The 24,773-nt window shown below is 39.0% G+C and overlaps 1 protein-coding gene across 4 annotated transcripts in view; it reads right to left on the bottom strand.

The window, feature by feature from the left end:
- Window positions 1–24,773, bottom strand: part of pak1 (p21 protein (Cdc42/Rac)-activated kinase 1) — a 74,592-nt gene that overhangs the window by 46,520 nt on the left and 3,299 nt on the right. For 2 of the 4 annotated variants that reach the window (XM_044203329.1, XM_044203324.1), the window contains exon 2: window positions 11,951–12,015. The exons of 1 other annotated variant lie outside the window; for it this stretch is intronic. The gene's annotated coding sequence lies outside the window, so the exon portion shown is untranslated. Of the gene's footprint in view, window positions 1–11,950; window positions 12,016–21,403; window positions 21,452–24,773 lie in introns of all 4 variants that reach the window. One more of the 4 variants, XM_044203328.1, reaches the window with a different exon arrangement.

The following is a 24,773-nucleotide window of genomic DNA, read 5'->3' as shown; positions in this document are numbered from 1 at the left end:
TGTAACCGAATCAGACAAACACAAGTTTAATTTTTCATTTTAATGATTTAGAAAACTCGTGAAAGTATCATACCGATATCAAGATTGACAAAATAATGATCTCAGTACTAATTTTATTCATGCAGACACACACACATACACAGGATGTGATTAACTAGCTGTCCGTCTGTCTGTGTGTGTGTGCAGCACATTGATTATGCAGGTTATTGTAAGCAAGGCATCCCATCCCAGAACCCCTGCCACACACACACACACTAGGGACAACCTGCTCCATACAACCATCTGTCAGCCCCGCCTCAGCATATTGCCTTCAGGGGCCAATGAGGCCACTCTGTGTGTGTGTGTTTTACAGGGGATCTGTGCTGGTTAAAAAAAACTTACATAATCAATTTGGTACACTACCTACTGAGATCATTTGGGCGACCCCTCCCTGCTGTGCACAGTCCTCTGACCATTTACATTTCAGGCACTCAGCTTTTTTTAGCTGCGACATTGTACACAGAGTAATGAAGAATAACAGCGTGGCAGAATGTAAACTTCTACAAACCGAGTCAAAATTTCCAAATCACAAAACTAATTGTGATGGAAACAGAGCAGCGCGACTCGTTTCCATTTGCTTCTCTGACGCTCTCAGCTGCGGTGCTGGATGTTAGTGAAGTCGGCTAAACCAATTTTGAACCAGGCGCTGGCACAACCTCTGTTCAGTGTGACTGACTCTTGCTGTCAGTGCTATCAGCAGCCAATCAGGAAAGATGCTCTGTGATGCATTAGGATTTTATAACTGAACTATGACAAGGATGTGCAAAAATCCGATGATTTCACATCACAGACTTACCTGTCAAACATGAGACTAAAGGCTGTTATAGGAGGTGAGTGTGGTGCGGCTGCTCTGCTGCTGCGCTGTAACTGGGCAGAGGAGTGAATATATTTCTCATAATTGTAGGTAAGGTTATTGAAGAAAATGTTGAGTATAAAAACTAAGAATACCTATATATAGAAAACAGCATCAACCACAAGCACATGACAAATTAAAAAACTAAATTTAGTGTGAGGGTCAAACCAGGCATCCATCTAGTGGATGCAGAGATATTTCACAGGATAAGTGAAAACTTTGACCTGCTGGTGGCACTAGAGGAAGAGTCAGTGGATCATTAAAGTCTGTACGATTCATCCTCTGGGGACCATGACTGTCTAAACCAAATTTCACAGTAATCCACCCAATAGTTGTTGATATTTCAGTCTAGTGGTGGACCAACAGGCCGTCCACCAGTGTGGCTAAAAAGATGATTTAACACAAGCAAAATTAAGGAAGCAAATGCCAGTACAGTTGTCTACGCATCTATAAAGTGTAGTGGGAAAGACTATCAAACAGGACTAAAACTGAGGAAGAAATCAGACTCTGAGGCAAAGAGTGGTCATTAACCACTTCAGTGAGTAAAGTGTAAGATGTGTAGCTACTAGTTCTTCCTAAACTTTGGAGGTTGTCTTTCTGTAAATATGCCGTGTGATAAGATAAGCCCAGGCTTCTCTGGTCTACAGGACAAACTGGGTCCTGATTATGATCCCAACTGTACTCGCTGTCAAACTGAACCAGCATCACTGGCTCTGTCATTTTACCCCAGTTAATGTCCATTTTGGGACTACATTCTGTAGTCTCTCTGACATTTATGAGAGCATGAAAACAGAGAAACGCAATTGTAAAAATTCTAATACACCAAGCAAAAGTTGCACATAATATGCATATTTGTAATATCCAGAGCCACTTCTTTGGGCTAACAATGTCACATTATTTATTTAAAAAAACATTAAGCTTCAAGTAAGTGCCAAAACATTTGTTTTATTGAGGAAATTGAAATCTTATGCTGCCCTCTCCATTCAGCTTGTCTAATTCAATACATCATAACTCAGAAGAAAAATCCAGCTCAGTCTGTTTCCTCTTCCTCTCTATCTACTAAACCAGAAAGCATCTAAACTGACAGTCCTGCAAAATGAAACCCCTCCTTCTCATCTCACATCCAAACATCCAGATCTGATGCTTACATAAATAAAAGCATAATGCTTTAACGGTTGGATGGGGAAATTATCTTGTCACAAACCAATGCTCAGGGCCTTCAGTGTTGAACAGCTAATAAAATCTAGTTGCTAGTAAAAAGTGAAGCATGATTTAAATCAACAAAGCATGGTAGAGAGAAAAGAGAAAATTGAACTTGTGTTAAAATGTGTGTTTGCAGTATCAACACATTCAGAGGTTGATGGGAAGAGATCAGAGGGGTGTTTGTGCTACCTATTGGGGACCTTGTCGGGACCAGTAGTCCTCATGGGGTCCAAAGCCTGGTCCTAATGAGGCAAAACGCCATTTCTGAACTCCTGGTTAAGGTTAGGTGTAAGGTGTGAATCGAGTTTAGATTAAGGTTAGGGTTAGGCATGAATTGAAGTGTGTGTGTGTGTATACATACAAACAACATGGACTCCAGAGAGGCTTCTTTTGTGACAAGCCACACCACACACAGCAAAATCCAATAAAGACCTAGCACACACACACACACACACACACACACACACAAACAAAAGCTCTATATAATCAATACCGACATGGACTACAAGGTCACATTAAGACCCCCAACTGGGAGACCTGATGTTTCAGCTCTGTCATGCCCTTTAGACCATACACACACACACACACACACACACACACAAACACACACACACATCTTGTACTTCTATCTTTGTGGGGACCGTCATTGACATAATGCATTCCCTAGTCCCTTACCTTAACCTTAACCAACTAAATGCCAAACCCTAACCTTTATCCTAACCCTAACCTAATTCTAACCTAACCCTTAAAACCAAGTCTTAAACTTCAAACAGCCCTTTGAAGTTTTGAGGATCGGCCAAAATGTCCTCACTTTCCAAAAATGTCCTTACTCTGTAGGTACAAATTGTGTTTCAGTCCTCACTATGTAGCAAGTACAAGTAGACACACACACAGATTTTTCCCCTGGGGATGGTGTTGTGTTTGGTGATGGTGATGGTGTTGTGTTTCGGGAATTTAATCCACCACAACTTTCTCTCCTTTAACTTTTTAATTATTTTCTGCTTTTCTGCTGTGTCAGAGAAAAATAAACCAATCTCAAATCATCAATTATCAATCAGCAATTACAAACACTAAAAATAAATAAAAATAAAAATTAATTAAATTAAAAATAAATTCACTTAAATATATAGTTAAAATATATTTTTTTAAAAATTAACAATGTATTAACCGACAACGTAGAAGACGAGGGACGTGCGGTGTTACAGAAAATGTACTGTAGTTTTAGTGCAGTACCGTGTTACGTCACTAGGTGGTGGCTCTGTCTGTTTAATGAGATGGAGTTACAGGTGTGTGTGCCAACCACCTGTCAGGGCCACACACGAAAAACGAGCAATTATGGGTCATGTCAGTAGTATAAAAACACTGTTATTAAGGAAAACGTGCACTTTCTGTTGCGTAATTTTTTTACATGGTTAACCAACTATTGATTGTTAACACGTCCAAATCCTTGAAATTTGCATTCTTAATATTGACTGATGCATGGAAACGGCGGTGAATTATTTTGTAACCTCAAGTGTGTAGATTTTTTTTATCAAAACAAATCCTAAAATGTGTGATTAGTTGCTAATTTAGGATAACATTTCTATAAAAATCATGTTAGCCACATATGCAGCCCATTTGTTCGCATTATTTATTTCTTATTGTGCTGTGCTCTCAGCAGTTCAAGAAACCAGTGCCACGTGTTCAAAGATATTTGATACTTTGCATTTTCACCAAGACATGAGACTAACAGTGAAACAGGCTTCTTCTGTGTTCTGCAAACTTATTTTACAAGACTCAGTGCCTGTGATTGGTCAGTGTTGAGTCACTGTCTGTGAGTGATTGGCTGTCTGACTGAGACCTGATTGGTTTTACAGAGGGGAAAATACCAGGAAGAAAAGTGTGAATATTTGACCAATAATATTTGACATTTAACAACTTCATGATCCCTGGATTTAAAACTAGACATAGGCCTCACACGCTACCTAAATAACACATAAATAATTTTGTAGATGTAGCAGCCATAGTTGGTCATGGGAAAATATTTATAGCATGACTTATGCTCATGGAAAATTAGCATTTTGTTTGGTTTTGTACCACACTTTATAGACAGTCTCTGACTGAGGCATCACCACCTTATCTACTGATGCAGAAGTGTAATGAAAACTGGCAGAACATATTGTAACATACACAAAAAAACTACAAACTGGGGCAGAACGTGAATGAAAACTCTGTTTAGGGTTATTTTTTTCCTTTACATGAACATAAAGTAGATGGAAGGAAGAGGCTGAAATAACAACCAGGAAAGAGCATCACAGAAGTCCTTAATGATTTATCAACTAAGCCTCTCTGTGTGTCTGACATAATAGCAAAGGTCTGAATCAGCAGCGGTCATTGGTCAGTGTTGAGTCACTGTCTGTGAGTGATTGGCCACCCAAAGTAGACCTGATCGGTTTTACAGGAAGCAGAAGAGCTGGAAAATACCAGGACAGAGGGAGAGAGGAAAGAAGGAAGCAAAGAAGGATGGAGGGAAGGAAATTGTAGCCTAAATGGGTAGAATAAAAGCAGAGCAAATGAGTAAAAACTACAAAAAGAGACAAAGGTAGAGGGAGAAAGACATGTGCATTGAGTGAAAAATAGGGACGTCCAGATCAAGTTTTTTTGGCTCTGATCCCGATCCGAGTCCTTTAATATTGAGTGCCGATACCGATAGCAAGTCCGATCTGCTAAATGTTGATTAAATATGTATCTGACACATTGAAACAACAGCTGTAGCTACTAAATCTGACACAGCTTATTTCTAATGAGCTACTTAATCCAAAATACTGGAAGGCCTGGTTCAAAAATATTAAGTTTATAAGCTTAAATTGATATGAGTGTCAATTTCAGTCACATTCTCCCAGTTAAAGTTTTAACTGGGAGAATTGCGACTGACATTGACGTGACGCCATTGGCAGATGTTTTTACTCGAGAAGAAGTCTCACTCTGTTGGAGTTGTTGGAACTGCAAAAACACTCAGTTCACTCTGATTTTACAGTGGTGAAACAGGGAGGATCTTCTTCCTTCACAAATGATCTTTGATGAGTACAGACACACAAACCAACACCAGTTTACAACAAGTTTAATTTTGGCAAGTTACTCATAGAATTAACGTTAATCAGTGGCAGCTGATATGATCTGGCAACAGCAACTTGTCATTTCAACTAAAAATGAGAAGCTGCTACCTGAATGTTTTGTAAACTGCTCTTTGATAATAAGGAAGAGAGAAGAGAGATGACAGATTCGTTAGCATGTATTTTGCCAACCTCCATGTCAGAACTCAGAGTCACTCAAACAATGCGCCCAAACAATATTTCACATTTACACACACTCTTTCTACCAGTATGCTCACACTACAGGCTGTCGTAAAGGAGAGTGGCTATGCAACAATAGCAGTAGAGTGCAGTAAAGAAAGGATCGGAATTTGATATTCAAAATTTAGCTGATACCAAACCATTGAAATGTGCAAGGATCGGATCAGACCGGACCCTTAAGATCAGCTCGGGACAGCTCTAGTGAAAAGTAAGGGAAGACTTAAAGAAAAGGAGAGGAAGAATGAGAAATATATAGAAAAAGATGTAAGGAATGCATGAAAGAGAACAGCCAACAGGGACATGAATATAAAAAGAAAAAAGGACATTAAAAAAGAGAAAGAACATGGCTATGAAAGATGAGAAGCTGAAGGAGAGAAAGTGAAGACGCCCTACGGACACCGGAGTGAAGAGTTCTTTGCAATCCCAGGGTGCATTGCAGGGCCTTAAGTGGCAAGTCCTCTAATGATGTTAACAGGATTAATGCAAACTTAAGTACACACATACACCAGAAATCAAGTCAGTAACATGGATATACACTCTACCCTATACTATACCATTAATGAAATAAATGAACACGCACACACACACACAGCAGTTAGAAAAGCATAATGTGAGCCATAAACATGGGGGAGGCATTACACAGTACATGGCATACAGCAGACACACACACACACACACACACACACACACACACACACACACACACACACACACACACAGAGAGATAAATCAGTCGTGGCGTCCAATAGATTGCAGCCCAGCAGAAGAAGGTTCTTACAGTCTGGCTAATACAAAGCTGCAGAGTGTGTGTGTGTGTGTGTGTGTGTGTGTGTGTGTGTGTGTGTGTGTGTGTGTTCCTGTCCTTGTATGTCTGTATGTGTGTGTGTGTCTGCTGTATGCCATGTACTGTATGATGCATTCAAGAAAACAATGTTTAAAAGCTATTTTGTTTTTAGTAATTTATGAAACTGGAGGTTTGCAGGCCATAATTTGGACAGTAATTTGCAAAAATACGTTTAAACTCTGACAGCAGCTGAACCTCCTGTCTCTCTCTCTCTCTCTCTCATGTCTTTTTCACACTTTTATTCCTTGTCTTTACCTCATCACATCAGCCCTCGCTCCGTTTAATCTATCTGGAAAGTTTTCTGCTTATAGCTATTCATCATGTGAATGTGTGTGTGGAAGGAGAAAGAAATAAGAACAAAATTTGAAAAAAAGACTAAATGAATAGAGGAATCTGTCCGGTCTGAGCGACCCAACGATGAGATAGCACAAAAAGAAGAGCAAGACAAAAGAGGACAAAAAGGGCAAGTAAAACAGAGACTAAGTGGGCCAGCGGGAGCGAGAGACATACTGAAAGAACACAAAGTAGGAGGAGAGAGAGAAATACTGACAGAGAGAGAGAGGGAAGGGGGCAAGTGGGGGCCAGAGGAGAATAAAGAGCGCGGGATCAAAGAATAGAAAGAAAGCTGAGTAGCAACATGAGTCCACTGGAATTTAGACAAAACCATTTTTCACTGGAAACCCTGTCTGAGAGTTCACTCTCTCTCTCTCTCGCTCTCTCTTACTTCATTCTCTAAATGAATCGATAAATCGATCAACAGAAAAATAATCAGCAATTTTTTTTCAAAATCGATTAATTGTTTGTCATTTTTCAAGCAAAAATAGCTTATCAATTGTGATTGTTAGCCGCTTTTCTCTGTTTTATATCTTTGTAAATAGAGGATCTTTGGATTTTGGACTGTTGGTCGAACAAAACAAGACATTTGAAGAAGTCACCTTGGACTCTAGGAAACAGGAATGGACATGTATTACATTTTACTAAACAATTAATGGATGCCAGTAATTGGCAGATTAATCGCTAATGAAAATAATCGTTAGATGCAGGCCTACTAAGATTGTGGCCAGCTCTGGTTGAGATTTTGCTACGTCAACATTATGCTCAAAAGGCTGGGTAATGTTTAATAGTTTTTGATACCATTGCTGACACCCAAGTTTCGGTGTGGAGATCAAAACAATACTTAAATACAGCACTCTAAGAATTATAAACATGTTTTTCTATAAAACCTTTTATTTATTTATCAAAAGAAGCCAAAGGTCTCAGGCATCTGTACAACAGCTTTTAAAAATCAGCAACATTTTACTTGATAGTTATCAATACTCAGGGCTACAAACTCATACCGCTCAGCATCAAAAGCATTAAGGGGTGATAAGCCAGTAGTAAGAAACATCGATATCTTCTGAGATAATGGGAAGTTAGCAATGAATATCTCTCACCAAACATACAAAGAAATCTATTTTCCACATCTAGAAAACAAGAGCTCAACAGCGCTACAGTAAAAGAAATTCAACACACTGAAAACAGCATGTGGGTGTGATCATGAGCAGGTTTTGTGTGTATGTGCCACTCATGTCTGTGCAAGTGTGTATGTAGGTGCATGTTATATAGGTGTCCATGCTTTTTTAGTGTTTATTTGCATATGTGTTATTGTACATAATAGCTACAGTACGATGTGTGTGTCTTCCATTTGTGTACATTTTATGTGTGTGGGTGAAGGGTGTATCCTAGCTTATAACTGGATGTCTGATGTACGTGTGTGTGTGTGTGTGTGTGTGTGTGTGTGTGTGTGTGTGTGTGTGTGCAATGTGATTCTTAGAGGGCTGTGGTGATCTCAGCCCAGCCCTGAAGACACACACACACAAAATCCATCAGCTTCATATTACACACACACTTCCAAGGAGTGATACACCGGTCTCAAAAGGTATTACACACACACACCTTTCCCACCTGGGTAAACAGATATGGGATTTCTGATACTTTGGATTATTCAATTAACAATTTCAACACCGTAAAATAATCCAACTGTTGTTCAAAGCAATGAACTGTGTTCCACTGCTATGCATCACATGAGTCCAAACTCTACATACTGTATGTGAAAACAAACTCTAAAATGACACGATCACATCATTACAGTTGGTAATGTCACAGCTCAGCAAATCCCTGCATGTAGGATATATATGAACCTCTCACACAACAACATGCACACACCATCTCACTGTATTTTATACACCAGGGTGAAGCGATATGACTTGCCATCAGACGATAGAAATCGGTCACTTACAGATTTTGCCACACCGTTAATACAGAGTAGTAGAAGTTTTCACTAGGCCAACATTTTTGACCCAATCCTAAACAGACCCCTGGAAAACTTTCCTGAACCTGATGTGCATAAATTAATGAATTAATAGATCTGATCTGAAAGGAACGTGAGTCAGACCAGATTCAAATGGAGCCTAGGATAATTGTACCTGATCCAAAATGCAGTCGAACTGAACATAACCAAAGAGAAACAGAATATCAGCACCAGCAGCAGCATGATGCTCCACCAAAAGCAGCTGTTGTGGAAAATCGCAGCCACACGTTTTTCCTGCATTTCACAGTTCACACTCTACGTCTGCCTCAACAAACACTTTTCTTCTGTAACGATGACGATGCACCACATGATCAGAGACCAGAGACCTGCTCCAATAAACGGGATCCCTCCAGACCCGGTTAGACTGAATATAATTTGAACCTGGCCCGACTCTGGTCCCGGGGTCAGGCCTCGGATTTAAGGAATCAAGTGGACCAATGAAGACATCGACCGAGGAGTTATCTCTTTAATATATCTGGTTGTATGGAAGAATCTCAACGGACCGCACACCTGCAGGGCTGACGTGACAAACGAGGGAAGCTAAGCAAGCACTATCGCTAGCAAGCTAATCTGCTAGCACATTTACTACCTGAACACTACTGTTAATAGATAATACTGTAATAAAGAAATTTAAAAGTAAGTTATTTTGAAGGGAGCCTTATTGTGATTTTCAAATCACAATAAGGCATGCATAAATATTCATGAAGGGTACAATGTCATAATGTAAGTTAGTTTGCTACAAGTTTTTAGTTTGTTTCTCTCATGAGCTTCCTTTTTAGATTTCAAAACTTTTGCATTGTTTAAATCACAATTTGGCAAAAACTAAACAGCAGTGAAAGAAGAAACAGCAGGTTTATTAACAAGCTTTACTGCATTTTTGCCTGTGCTGTACAGAGACTTACTAATTCTCCAAGGTTGTGCTATGCACTTCTTCACAGTTCACCTTCTATAGTACAAGCAGATAAGCTAGCAAGGCTACTGAAAACTAGCCCACTTGAACCTCTGGCTGTCTGTCGGTCACGTGACCCTTGCCTTGCAGGTCGTAGAGGTCTGTCGACAGTCTCCCAGGTTGTAGACTAAAGTGGGCAATGCCACAAAATAATGTGCAGGACTGCTTTATGGTAATACTGGACTTATAAGATTTATGCATCAATATGATTAAGTACCTTGAGTTTGTAGATTTTTAAAAAACATTGAATCATACATTGGTCATGTTCATTTTATCTATAAACAGGTTCCCATTGAACATCCAGAAGATTTACTAAAATTACATTAACCATGACAGAGGATTTTATCCCATCACCCACCCCTTTTATAGGCCTGCTTGTACATTACAAATACTCACACAATGTGGCAATATTCCAACACACACACACACACACACACACACACACACACACATAGAGGCAAACAGAGCTCCCACATGCACACACAGTGATGCAGTACATAAAAAATGCATGGCAAAGCCTCCGAGTCCCTGTTCTCATGAGCACAGTAAACCCCCCACCCTCACACACACACCCGCACAGAACCCCCCCAGCACACCTGTGTGTCTGTCTCCATCCCTGATCTACCAGCTGCCAGGCTCCGCCCCTACCCAGCTCCATTACTATGGCAACCCCATAAATAATGGAGGCTGCAGTGTATGCTGGGAGCCATCAGGCCAGAATCCCATTATAGCCAACTTACATAATGTGAAAAACTCTGGTTTCCCTCAGTGAACCACAACACTGTCCACTAATGTGCTGCTCCTCTCAAATGTCTTTATTGTGACAAATGATTTAATGAACAGCATGTCTGCAGGGTAACCTGCACCAGAGCCACTGACTGAGAAAATTAATACTAAAAATCACTGCGGCAAGAAATGACTGAGGAAATGCTCATGTTTAATAAACACTCTCAGTGTCTTGGATAAAACAACACATTCAGAAGTCAGCATTTAACTGGCTTGTTTTGTCTTATCAATGCAGTTATTTGGCCTCAAACATATGGAGAATTTAGCAGATGTCAGTAACATTAAAATGTACTGAATAAAGACACCAGTAACTCATCTTAAAAAAATTTCTTTCATCCCAATGTTTGTAGAGATGCACCAATATATAGCTAACTTTAGGTTTTGCAAGATATTTAAATACATGAATACATTTAACCTTGGAAAAAAATATTTCTTCAGATATCTCCAGGTCAGAGACTACTTTGGTAAAAAAAATTAAACAAGCGGAGGATGGAGAAGATGCATGTAGATTAAAGACAACAAACATCTAATAGTAAGATTATACTATAGAATACAAAACTCAAAAACTACTCGACTGTCTGTGTCAACCTGAATATGGTAAAGGGAATCAAGCATGGAGATATCGGAGGATGATTGGAATGATATATGGAAAAGACCAGACCATCAACTCAAGGTCCTGATGAGAGTTATATTACGATATTTTGGGACTCCAAAACTGAAGTTTATGCAAAGGGGTTTTCAGGAACAAAACAAATGGCTGACCATTGTCATATATTCTGGGCGTGTCTGTTAGTTTTTTTTAATATTGGCAAGACATTGCTAAAGAGATAATGAAAATACTCGGTACAGAAGTTATTTGATCTGTTACACTACACCTGGACACATTTCCATATAAGATAATGGCACTGGATGAAACTGGCTGCTCACAGGAAAGACATCACAGGATGGTTGCAGGCAAACCCTCCAACAATGGACTTCATATATGTGCCTATAAGATGTAACCCATTACATATGTCATTGAAATACCCTGTTATATATAGGGGAAACTGAAAGTGACCCCACTTAAAATATCAGTAAAACTGTGTGTGCACATGATTATGTAAGTCAAAGTTGAACGTCTGTCTGTAAACTGTGATGGATGTTTACAGTCGACAGTTTTGGTAATAATTTTATCGTTCGCATTTATTTTCTGATCCAGATCAATTCTAACCTGGAAGTTTGTTTCCAATGTGTCTGATCTGCTTTTTTTTTACCCCCCTGATTTATTTTTCAGCAATGTCATTGTGTTTCCAGAATCCAGCAATTAACTTGGTCAATACAGGACTGAAAGCCAAATTAAGAGAATTTAAGTGCCAATATTTTGCCAAAATCACACAAATCACTGCATACACATGAACCCAATTTATATCTCACTTATTCCAAACGTCAAACTGTTTAGTCAGCCATCACTACATCCACCTCAGTCACTATGATAATATGGGTCTTTCACTGCCACAGTGCCCCTGAGCAAGGCGCAGAATCCACAGAACAGACTCCGAATTACAACTACAACAGAGAGTTGAGCTGCCGTATGTGTTACACCAGCCAAGCTTACCTGTTAATGTCGTGTCTGGGTCGCTCCTCTCACAGAAAGGCAAAGAGACAGCTTCAACCTGCAGCCTGCACAGAAACAGAGAGTGACAGCTGTCAAACTGGTCATCACCTTGTCACTTTCTTAAATGAGGTCCAGCTTATCAACGGCTATTAAAAAAATTTAATTCGCTCCACCTGCTCATAAAGGACACAGCAATAAATCTTTCGATCAATCATCAGGATACGGATCAGTTCTCAACGTTACCTGGAACAGTAAGCTAATTTTGTGTGAGTATAAGCAAAACATATCATTAACACATATTTCAATTTCTGTTTCTTTCTGCTGTCAGACATCCGCACAAGTATTAAACAGATTTGATTTACAAGGGAGAAAATGCTAGCAGGCTAGCACAGGCTAACAGTACTTCCTGGGTTGTTAGCATTTTATGACCCTTAATCAAATCACATTTTTATAGTCCTGCAGTCAACAGCGTCGAAAGAGAAGGGCATGACAGTGACAACACTTTAAAAACGTGAATAACTTGAAAATATGAATGAGATGATCACAGAGAGAATCTGAGTAAAAGACTCAGTAAAAGAGATTTACAACAGAACTGGACATGGTGAGAAATGAACGACACACTGTTAAGAAGAAGCAGAAGTGAAAGTTGTAATTATTCAGTAAATCATTTACTGTGTTTTTTATGTCTTGTACTGCACACACTACACAATCAGCATCATAAAAATCTTTTAGCAGAAATCCAAAGTCTCGATCACCACCAAAATCTAATCAACTGATCCTGGAATAACTTTTAGAGATCCATTTGATCCTGAAAACAGACAGACAGGTGAAACCATAAACTCCTTTCAAATAATCAGAAATCAGAATCAGAATCAGAAATACTTTATTGATCCCCAAGGGGAAACTCTTTTGCTACAGCAGCTCACAGTCACGTCAGCGCACACAGGAATAGAAGTACTAAGCAAAAAATATAATACACTATAATACAGGTCAGATAAATTAAGTGCCAAGTGGGTATAAGTATAAAATTATAATAAGTGTGAAGTACACAGTGGGTTTACCGGTTGATGATAATAATACGGTATAAAGTAATAGTGCATGACCTGTCAAGTTAAGTGTAGCTTATTAAGATTATAATGAGACGGAGGATATTGCACAGCAGTAATAGAAATATGAATAAATATCAATAAATTCAACTGAAAACAGAATATATTGCACAGCAGTATTAACACAGAATATTGCATAATTGTGTCAAGTATTGCAGTGATGTTAATGGTCCAATGTCCAGTTTAGTGACTTAGGGTCATATAGACTAACACTTAGAGGGAGGAGTTAAAGAGTTTGATGGCCACAGGCAGGAATGACTTCCTGTGGCGCTCTGTGGTGCTTTTTGGACATACAGTGTATGGTCAAAAGTATGTAGACACCCCAGTCCACATACTTTTGGTCTGCTCTTGTACTTTTTTAATAGCTTGGTCTAAAAGTTCCAATGAAGGGAAATCTTAAAGAAACAGCATACAGTGATATTTTAGACAATAGTGTGCTTCCACCTTTGTGGCAACAGTTTCCAGATTCAACATAATAATTCCTCCATACACAAAGCCATGTCCATAAAGATAGATATGGACCTGGCTTAGGGATATGGTTTTCCTAGTTTGATATGGAAGAACTTGACTGGCCTGCACAGAGCCGCCCTGACCACAACCCCATCCAACACCTTTGGGATGAACTGGAATGGAGTGAATGTGAGACCAAAATGAGCAAAAAGAAATCCTAGTCTCTCCTATTGTGATGGTGTTTCTGTGGCAAACTTTTATAAAAAAAAAAAAAAAAAAATCATTTCAATTTGTGGAAGGAATCCCATTCACAAAAAATACTGGAATATATTCACATTGGTTAGGACAGGGCTTCTCTCTGTCTTTCTTAGCAGATGGGGTCCACATGCCATCACACAAACAAACAGTCTGCCATGTTATAAGTGAGGAGGAAGCCGTTTGTGTGTATACAACGTGTTGGTATCATTGGGGACTCAGACGTGGCTGAGCAGATGAGGGTTTGAGAGAGAAAGAGGGGGGGAGGGGACAAACAGAAGGAGGGCAGGAGGTGAGAGTCAACCCTGCAGCTGTCCACACATTCACACCTTACTGTGAGAAAACACACACACACACACACACACAGAGTAGCAGTTGGCACAGGTTTAGCCTTTGCTAATCATACATCCACTCACTAAGCTACAGGTACAGGTGAGCTGCAGGTCTCTCATACAGACACACAACTTATTATCTGATGCACTGATTTAAGCTAACTCACTCAGTTCAGGCAAGACATTCAGAGCTGCTGTATCCAGGTAAAGACAGAAGGTACTAATAGTTTAGACCAATGCCCGGGTAACATTAAATATAATAGGTGGTATATATTTCAACTTATCAATCACAAATGTCTGTGAATCAAAGTGAGACACTCAGATCAGACTAATCGTTGGCGTGGCAACATTGTTGCTTTATTTGAAAACTTGTTGGGTGTAGGGTGTGACAAAAGGTTTCTTCTGGCAGCCATATTGGATGTCCTTAACCACCTTAACAAGCCCGCCGGTGTGTCAGTCATTACAAACTCAAAACAAAAAATATTTTTTAGGATACAGAAGTGGTGGTTTCTGTCTAGCATTGTACAGGTTATGGGATTTCATCGTTGGTATGGCAAGGTTTTATGTCTGGAGTATAGTCACTATCATTATCATGATACTAATGAGGATATTTTCAGTAGCTGAAACAATTACTTCATCAATTGATTAGTCAATCGCCAACTATTTTGATAATTGATTAATTGTTTAAGTCAACATCCTCTGTTTCAACTTATCCAATGTGAGGATTTTCTGCTTTTTCCTGTTTTACTGTCAAATGAACAGTTGGTTGGACAAAACAAGACTTCTGAAGATGAACATCACCTTGGACTGCAGGGAAGTGTGATGGACAATTTACACCATTTTCTGATTAAATTATTAATAGAGAAAATAATCGTAAACTGATGTTCAAAGCAAAGAACTGTGTTCCACGGTTCTCCATCACATCAGACCCAAATCTTAAGACCCAAGACTTAACTAATTGTGTTAGTTTTTAATGACAGTTTGCTCAGAATAAATCATTTGGACAACAGACACTTGTAGAACGACACCATGATAAGATCATATCATTACAGAATATGGCTCGGCTAAAAGCTTAGTAAGGATAATATTGATCACTGTGAAACACCTTTGAAGCACCTTTGAGTTCGACTACTGCCATACATTCAGCTTCTTTGCTATCATTGGTAACAACATTACCATTAGAACAGACTGGGCAGGTTTAGCTCCAAATTAGCTTTGTCTGTTCAAGTCAAGGTTGAAGCATCAACAACCACAACAACATGAAGATCAGCCTGAAAATCCAACATGTTGCTCTCAAAACCGGCTTTGTTTCCCCCGACCGGGTCGGGGTCGGTCTTATCTGTGAGGTGAAACACACACATACAATAAGTCAGACTACTTGTGCGTGTAATGGCAGACAAATGTGAGAATAATTGGGTTTAATGGCTGCAAGCCTAATTATTCCTGCTGAGCATGCCAACATCTGATGAATGCTGACAAGCAGCTGGCAAAGAGGCACACATGAAAATATGTTGGATTCTTACACTAAAAATCTAAAACTAAATATCTGGAGGTCTTGCAGCATCAGTAGCCTATAATTTAGGGTTACAGACTTAAGTTTAGGAAGGGTTGCAGCTAATGATTGTTTTCATTATCAATTAAGCTGCCGAAAGTTTTCTCGATGATTGTTTGAGCTATAAAATGTCAGAAAATCTTGTAAAATGCCATCACAGTTTTCCAGAACCCACATTAATGTCTTAACATTGCTTTTGTTTGTCCAACAGTCAAACAAAAGGATATTCAATTTTCAGAGAGGACAACAAAAACAAAAAAAAAACATTATATACATGTATATATATTATAGCAAATATTCACATTTGAGAAGTCCAGCGACATGACACTGATTACTGTTTTTTCCCTATAATGTAACACTAACTAGTTAATCATTTTTAATATGAGAGAGAAAGAGTGCATGTAGAGGGCAAGCTGACGCGCTTGACTGGCCATATTTAAAATTTGGAGAGTATGTGGGCGAGGGAGGAGGGTGTTGTTCTTGTCTTTCTGTTAAAACGGAGGTGAGAAAACAGCAGGAAACATCCCCCTGGGGAAAGGACAAGATGGGAGACAGAGAGAGATGGATCTTGGCATGAGAGCGATAAAGCCGAGGAAAAAAAGAAAATCAGGAAAGAGGCATGGAGAGACTCTGGAAACAAATCTGACCAAATATTTCTGACAAAATCTAAGAGACAATAAGACACTAACCAAGTGATACAGAAAAGGCCAGAGACAGAAAGAGAGAAATTAGAGAAAAGGTGCCACAGAAGATAAAATATAAAGCAATAAAAATGAGATGTGATGGAGATGGAGTTAAGATGGCAGCTGTCACAATTTGACATTCCAACAAGATATACAACAACACCACACTAATTAAACATCCTACTGGCTGTGAAAAATAACTGAAGACATTTTGAAACAAGTTTTAAAATGTTTTTTTAATTTGTTTAGTAAACTGTTCAAATTTGTAATCCTTAAAAAGGGAAAGTTCACCCCAAAATCAAAAATACATATTTTTTACCTGTAGTGCTATTTATCCATCTAGATTGTTTTGGTGTGAGTTGCTAAGTTTTGGAGCTATCGGCCGTATGTCTGCCTTTTTTGAATATAATGGGACTATATGGCACGCGGCTTGTGATGCTCAAAGCGCCAAAATAATACATTTGAAAAATTCAACAGCAATGTCTCTTTCCAAAAATCATGACCCGGTTACTCAAGATAATCCACAGATTTGTTGTGAGCAGTTTCATGTAGGAACTATTTTCTTTCTACAAATAGTTCACGCGGTGAAACCTGCGTAGGCTTTTATTGTCAGGGAGTAATGGAAGAGTTGGGAGCAGCCACAGTGAGCTGTTGGATGAAGAGCTGCAGGTGACAGGCTGGACACCTCCGACTCCTCAGCAAGCTAACAAACTCCTTTTACCACGTCCTGCTGCTGTGTGAAAAACTACTCGCACGTTAAATCAGATCCCGGTTGCAACAGCAGCAGTGTTATATACTGAACATGCAGCTGCGGCACAAGCAAGATCTATATAGCTTCCTGTTCACCGTCAGTCACATTTTCTGTGCTGCTCCTCACCTTTCAACATGCAAATAAACTTTACAATATAGAAAAACAGATAATTTCATCCAATCATTAAGATTTGAGTGACCCCCTGTATTCTGCACACTTCCAGCTGATCTTCATGTAGCTCTACATTGATGGTGTTTTTCTCTTTAAATCACAAATGTCAAGCACTACAGATGAAATGTGCCAACTTCATTCATTTTGATTTGAAAAAGTTTCCTTCTGCTTTAAATGTGAGAGGAAGAGATAGAAAGTGAGAGAATCCCTAGCTGTGGTAGATGGAAAGAAGTGGATATATATGAATATAGAGCAACAAAAAGATTTCCTCTATTTGACAGTGAGAGAAATGAAGGGATATTTATAGATAATAGTATTATAGTTGCTTCACTGGTTACGTAAGATAGAGGAGAGTAGAAGTATGAATTGGTGAGAGAAGCAAAACGGATGAAGAGCAGGAAGGAGGAGGAAGAAAGAAAGGAGAGACAGATGAGGAAGAGGATAGTAAAGAAAGATACATATGGAGAGGAAGAAGGAAAGGGTTGAATAAGATAAGAGGAGGATGGCAAAAGGAAAAAGAGAAGGAGGAGGGGATGAAGAGGAGGTATCGAGGAAGGATATGAAAAAACTGAAAAAAGCAGCTTGACCCAAGGAGAGAGAGAAACTACAGCTTCTGCATTTCAATCTTTGAATATTTTGAAGTGTTTTGCAGTTACTAGTGGCTGGGTGATATCTGTAAAAATGATATCATGACTTTGGCATTTGAAAATATCACGATAGGTCTGAACTCCCCCTCCTTCCAACAGAGAAATGAAATGTTTGTGTTGTATATGTCACAGCAGACCCTGACCCAGATCTACAATCATTCATTAATATGTGGCCCAAGTCTAGGGCTGCAACTACTGATTATTTCCATTATTATTAATCTGCTAATTATTTGGTCCATAAGATGTCAGAAAATATTACTCAGAGCCCACGTGTTGTCTTCAAGTTGCTTGTTGTGTCCAACTAACAGTAAAATAAAAATCATATTCCATTTACAATAATATAAAATGAACAGATTAATTAAAGCAGAAAATCCTCACATTTGAGAAGGCAAATGTTTGACTTAGATGGTTAATTATCAGTTAATTTCTGTGGACTGACTAATCAATTAAACAACAAAGATAAATTAAACTATATTGATCCCACACAGAGAAACTAAAGCGAAGAAATAAGACAAATCTTTTCGATACTAGTCAAGTCCATTCCATGAATGAAGTGTTGAGAGTCGGCCCTAGATGTTAAACATGTTGTCTGGCTCAGTCTTAGTTTGCCATCACTGTAAATGCTGATGGGATACACTTTACTGCACTGCAAGCAAATAGACTCTGCTGTAATTTCTTAAAACCTGTATCATCCTGAGAATATGTGCTGACTCCTTTTTCCATACAAAAACTAATTCACTACAGCCCAGTTCTGGATACTTCAGTGACTGCTTGTTGAGTGACTGTTAAGACTTACACAGACAGAAGATTTAAGGCTGCAACTAATGATTATTTACATTATCATTGAATCTGCTGATTATTTTCACAATTAATTGATGAATGATTTGGGCTATAAAAAAGGTCAGGAAAATAACAAAAATGCCATCACAATTTCCTACAAACCAAGGTGAGTCTTCATATGTCTTTTTTTGTCCAAAACCCAAAGATATTCAAGTTTACTGTAATGTTAAGACATAAAAAAGCAGAAAATCCTCACATTTGAGAAGCTGGAACGGGAAGAAGTTTGTCATTTTTGCTTGAAATATGACTTAAATGATTAAACTTCAAAACTTGCTGATTCATTTATTATTTTTTAAATCGACTAACCATTTCAGCTAGTCAGTACCACTTCTCTTATATTCTCTTATGTCTTATATAACATCCTATTACAATGTACACTATTTCACACATTAAGATTGTTATTTATACATATGGTCTGTTGACATTAAAATGGTTTACAGTTAGTTCTAAAACAATTAGTCAATTAGTTAATTAACAGAATCAATCTTTTAATCATTTAAGTCATTTGTCAAGCAAAAATACCAAACATCCGCTGGTTCCAGTTTCTGAAATGTAAGGATTTGCTGCTTTTTTCTGTTTTATATCATAATAAACTGAATATCTTTGTGTTTGGGGCTGTTGGCTAGACAAAAGACATTTAAAGACGTCACCTTAGGTTCTGGGAAACTCTGATGGGCGCTATTTTCTGACATTCTATAGACTAAATGATTAATTTAGTAATAATGAAAAATTAATCAATAATGAAAATAATAATTAGATGCAGCCCTAGCAACAAGACTGTTTATGGATTTTTTGTGTACAAGCAAAAAAATATATTTGAGCCTATGAGCTGGAACATAATGGTAAAAAAAATATTGAGGAAGAGCCTGAAATTTAGAAGAAACTATTTATGAGGACTTTCGACTTGAGGTGTTAAATCACAATCTTTGAAAATACGTTTCTGTTGTACAGGCCCTGGTCGGTTTGGCCGGACGAACATAGAGTCATACTGTGTGAACCCAGTCACCTTGTCCATGTGTGTGTGTTGACCAAACACTGTTAGTCGAGACAGGGTCACCTCAGTCATGTGGTGAAAAAAACACACTCATGTGTTCATCTGCAAGCAGACAAACACTATCCAAAAAAAAAACCCAGTATGTAATCATGTAATGATGTAATGTGTGCGCACACACACACACACACACACACACACACACAATGTATCTCTCTATGGATGCAAGGCTGCAGGGTGTGAATGCAATACTTCAGCACTGAAATATTCACCCACACACACAATCACAGTTGGTTGATCAAAGTAGACTTCAGGACTGAGGTGTGACACACAACCTTCCTCTGTATATTAGACCTACTGTCACTCTATCATTTATCTCTCTTACACGTGTGTGAGTTTTAGCTGCTTGTGTGTGTTTGAAAGTGTGTGCATGTGATACTGGGAAAGGGCAGATTAAAAGTAAAGGAGTGTGTGGCTGGTCCCAATGAGTGGGTGGTTCCTCCACCATATGGTCTCTGGGCTCCACACACACACACACACACACACGCACACACACACACACACACACACACACACAAATATGATGTCAGCTCTCAAGAAGCTGGGACTTGGCCTTAACCATCTTCACTATCAGCAGTCCTTGCTGATATTTTCATGTTCAGGTTGTGTTTGTCTGCTGTCGAGATTTTTAGACATACAACTGAGAGATTTCTGTATAAATGTTAAGAGCAGGATCAGTACTGGATTCATTGATTCAAATTATTTTATCCTAATGATTGTGTACTGGTATGGAACATCCATCCTAAAAAGCCTGGAGATACCTTTGCTAGAAAAAGCAAGCAGTTGCCGATTCAAATCACAGAACAACAATGTTGCCAGGCTTTTATTAGAGCAGGTTGTAGCTTAAAATAGAGGAAATGGTAAGCAACATGATACGATTAATATAGCAAGTTTTGCTAACTACTATCATAAACATTGTTTATTGTCCCAGACTGAATAATCAGACTTTGAGGCTGATGATGCTCCAGTACCATATCTCTTCTGTCTGTTCTCTGCTGTTGAAGAAGTAAATAATTCAGGGAACTCAGATACCTGTAAAATCAGCTCCTGTTATCGTTTCCCTCTCTGTAGTTTCTATGACTGCTATGGTCACATGACGAGCCGCAGCGGTAAGTTGAAAAAGTTGAACCCTTATGAACTTTGAATGCAGCGACAAACAGCCGTGTGTTCGCTTTCCAATATCAGCCCTGTATAGTTTCTGTAGCCATGTAAGCTACAGTGCAGCCGTCTACGTACATATGGAGATCGCACAAACATGAAAACTACAACATGTGGTATTAGACATTTTGTATAGTGTTTCTAAGGAGTTTATTTATACGGGATTTCAAGGACAGGCCTGTGACTTCTTGCAGATTGCGCGAACCTGCAGTACAACAGGCAGTGAAGCCATGTTTCCACCAAGCAGTCCAGTTCAGTTCAGTTTGTTCGTTACACATTAAAACGATTATTTTCACGTTTCCACTGGCAGAAGTTGTGGATGGTACCAATAGAACCACTCCATTTTCTCAATCAAAGCAGCTGAGAAGAAAGAACACGAAACAGTCGATGTCCTCCGTTGTATTCTTGTGTTCCTTTGTTTACTGTATCGTGTTAGATAGGATGTCACGTTACTTACGTGGTTGACACAGCTATTTCCATCTGGTAACAATCCCGCCTGTACTGTCTGTGGTGGAAACACAAAACAGATCTAGGGTTTAGGTACATGTAGGTACGGGTTAGGTGCGGGTTTCAAGGGTACTATACCTAGTGTTTGGTGGAAATGCTGAAGAGCTTCTGACTGCAGCAAATACAATAAGACAGATCAGTGCTGACAGAAAACAGATTAAATTACACTGAAGTTATCCCCAAATGGAAAAGCTGTAAAAGCTTCGTCCTCTCCTGTTCTCTAATCAAACAGTGCTCTGACTCCTAAATGAAAATGAACTGAAGCAGAGCTAGTCAAGTGGAATATTTCAAACCGCTCTCCAAGTCTGATCATAATTACACCCACAGTATTAGGACTATCTTTCTGATCCTGATCCATACCATTAACAGCTTAGAGATGCGCCATCACCCTCCCTTTCATCTGCCTTCACATCAATGAAGTGGATAAAAAAAAAATCAGACAGGCAGCCTGTTTCATGGAGAGAGGAGGAGAGCACATGTAGTTTTGTGCTGTCGGGGTTCGTCTAGACGCCGTGCTCAGCAGCTCCAGCAGCTCCAGCAGCCTTCCAGGCAGACAGACTATCCATTATTCAGCTGCTGGCAGACTTCTGGTTGCTCCACAGCCAATATTACTATTTCTGTTGGTACTGTGTGTGAGTGAGTGAGTGCAAAGAAAAATAGTCATCTTAATGAGTAATTTAGTTCATTATTGTTTGTAGAAATCTGCCAGTGAATACTTGCACTTGGTATCTGTAGCTAATTATGTTACAGAAATCCTTTAATAATTTGAAAATAAGCAAGGAAGTCTAGTGCCCCATCTTCCATCTCCTGGGGTTTCCTGATGTGCTCCCAGGTTCTGCTCCCTCTTCACCACAGTCCAGTAAAATGCAAGCAACTCTACACCAATCTGCCAGTTAAAGGACTAGTTTAGACATTTTGGGAAATACACTTATTCACTCTCTTGCAGAAATTAGAAAAATTGCAGATTGATACAGTATGAATATTAAGCTACTGTCAGCAGCCAGTTACCTTAGCAGACAGACTGGAAACATGGGGAAACAGCTAGCCTGCCTCTGTCCAAAGGTAACAAATTCTGCCTACCAGCACCTCTAAAGCTCACTGACATGTTCCTATATTTTGTTTGTTTAATCTGTACAAAAGCTGAAGTGTAAAAATTATACGTTTTGGTTATGTGCGTGACTATTTCTTTGCCAGGCGCAGTAACTTCCTAGGAGTCTAGAACAGAGCCAGGTTAGCTATTAACCCCCTTTTTCCAGTTTTTATGCCAAGCTAAGCTAAGCTAAGCAGCTGCTGGTGGTAGCTTTATATACAGACATGTGAGTGATATTGATCTCTCATCTAACTCTAAGAAAGAAAGCATATAAGACTATTTCCCAAAATATCATACTATTCCTTTAAAGTCTCGTTTTATCTTACTCTTACTCATGAACAAGACTCAGAGGTACCTGAACTCGGTGTTTGGGGCAGCAACTCACTTACAACCTTATCTTCTGGTAGAGTACCAAGGCCTCAGACTTTGAGGTTTCACACTGCTGGAAAAAGCCTGATTAATCAAACAGAACTACATCATCAGCAAAGAGCAGAGAGAGACATCTGATGACACCAAACTGGACACTCCATCAGTCCAACACTTGACATACAGTTTACTATCACATTAGATAAAGTAACGCAGCAAATCCTCACAATTGAGAAGCTGGAACAAGGGAATGTTTGGCATTTTTGCATAAAAAAAATGACTAACAATAAATCAATTATCATAACAGTTTCTTGTTGACTGACTAATCAATTAATAAAAGGAATCAGCTCTACATTTATCTAGTTTTAAATAATACTTCTTCATTTAATTTAGGTTTTACTTTGAGGCAAGTTCATAATTGTTATTACACAGCAAACCTTTCTTTAAACCGGCTATAATCAAAATTTTATATTAAGAATGGATCACATGACTACTTGTAGTGGCCACTCATAGTGACGAACCCACAGAGAATTATCACCGGACTCTGTAGTTTCCCGTAAGTCTACAGAGACTTAGGTTTTTCAACTATTTTGGTTCACTCTTACCGCTCTCATAACATCGTTTCTGACTGCAGCAGGTGGCTGTTTTCAGTAAAATAGATCAAAAAACCTACTGTACACTACCACTCAGTAGCGAATAGCAGACAGAGACTAGCAGGTGAACACTGGAGCATTTAGAGAGACAGATAGTTTTCTCAAGAGTTGGTGGAGACCAAAAACAGAGCTAAAAGAAAAGTAAATATGGAACAAACACGACTCCAAATGAAAGCTAATGTTGCTCATGCTGGATGTGTAAATAGTTTGCTGTTTGCTAAAAAGTTCGCCATATTAATGGTGATAATACTGTATGTCAGCGTTGAGTTCACAGATTGTTTCCATTGCCCCCAAGTGGCCAAATAATTAGTTACTGCAGGTTTAAAAAGGTGGGGTATGCAATTCTGGAGAAATCAAATATCATGACAAATACCATGATATAGAGCAAACAACAACACAGCAAGTAACGTAACTAGCGTTAGCTAGGTTGTGTGTTAGCAAACTATGCTACAGTTGCTGCTGAGAAGCTAACAGTCAGAGAGGATGAGACTGTTTCCCAGAGCCAGCACAGCAGCTCCAGACAGCGATACTCACAACTCTCCTGCTACAATAGCTAACATCACAACAACAGCATATCTTGGCAAACTAAAAAGTATGCTGAATGTCAAGTCATTTAACGTTTCCTGACGCACAAATCATGGCTGGAATTTCTGGAATAGTGTTGTCTGCCCCAGTCCGAGCCACTTTGTTTATTTCCCATTTACAGATCCAGGGCTGTGTACAAACACCAGAGGTTTTTTTTCAGCGCACACACTGAACAGACAGCTAGCGGACCGTTTGGAGATATTTGCTGAATTTGACAAAAAGACGTGTACTGGATTAGAATCGCATACCCCACCTTTAAAGCACAGCAACTTGATTTAGCATTTCAGTTTTTCTTGAAACTGAATGTACGACGAGTTTTCACAAAACGACTAAAACATGGGTTAAATACTGCAGTAGAAATAACAGATTTTTTCCCATCTCATTTGCAGAATTAGGAGACTGAAAATAAAATAAATGACTGAAATTAAGCACATTGTATATTTCTGTGCGCGTGTGCCTGGCAGTAAGTAGCTTATATTGTAGCAGGTCTAATTCACTCAGAGCCCAAACAAACTGTCTCAGGGCTAAAAATAACTTCAATGACAGGTGAGACCAAGCCCAAAGACCGGCCAAAAGGAAAAAACACACACATTCACATGATAACACACACACACACACATTCACAT

Source organism: Siniperca chuatsi, linkage group LG7, assembly GCF_020085105.1.
Source record: "Siniperca chuatsi isolate FFG_IHB_CAS linkage group LG7, ASM2008510v1, whole genome shotgun sequence".
Classification (NCBI taxonomy): Eukaryota; Metazoa; Chordata; class Actinopteri; order Centrarchiformes; family Sinipercidae; genus Siniperca; species Siniperca chuatsi.
The sequence above is the reverse complement of the archived record's forward strand: the minus strand, read 5'-3'. Positions and strand labels throughout refer to the sequence as shown.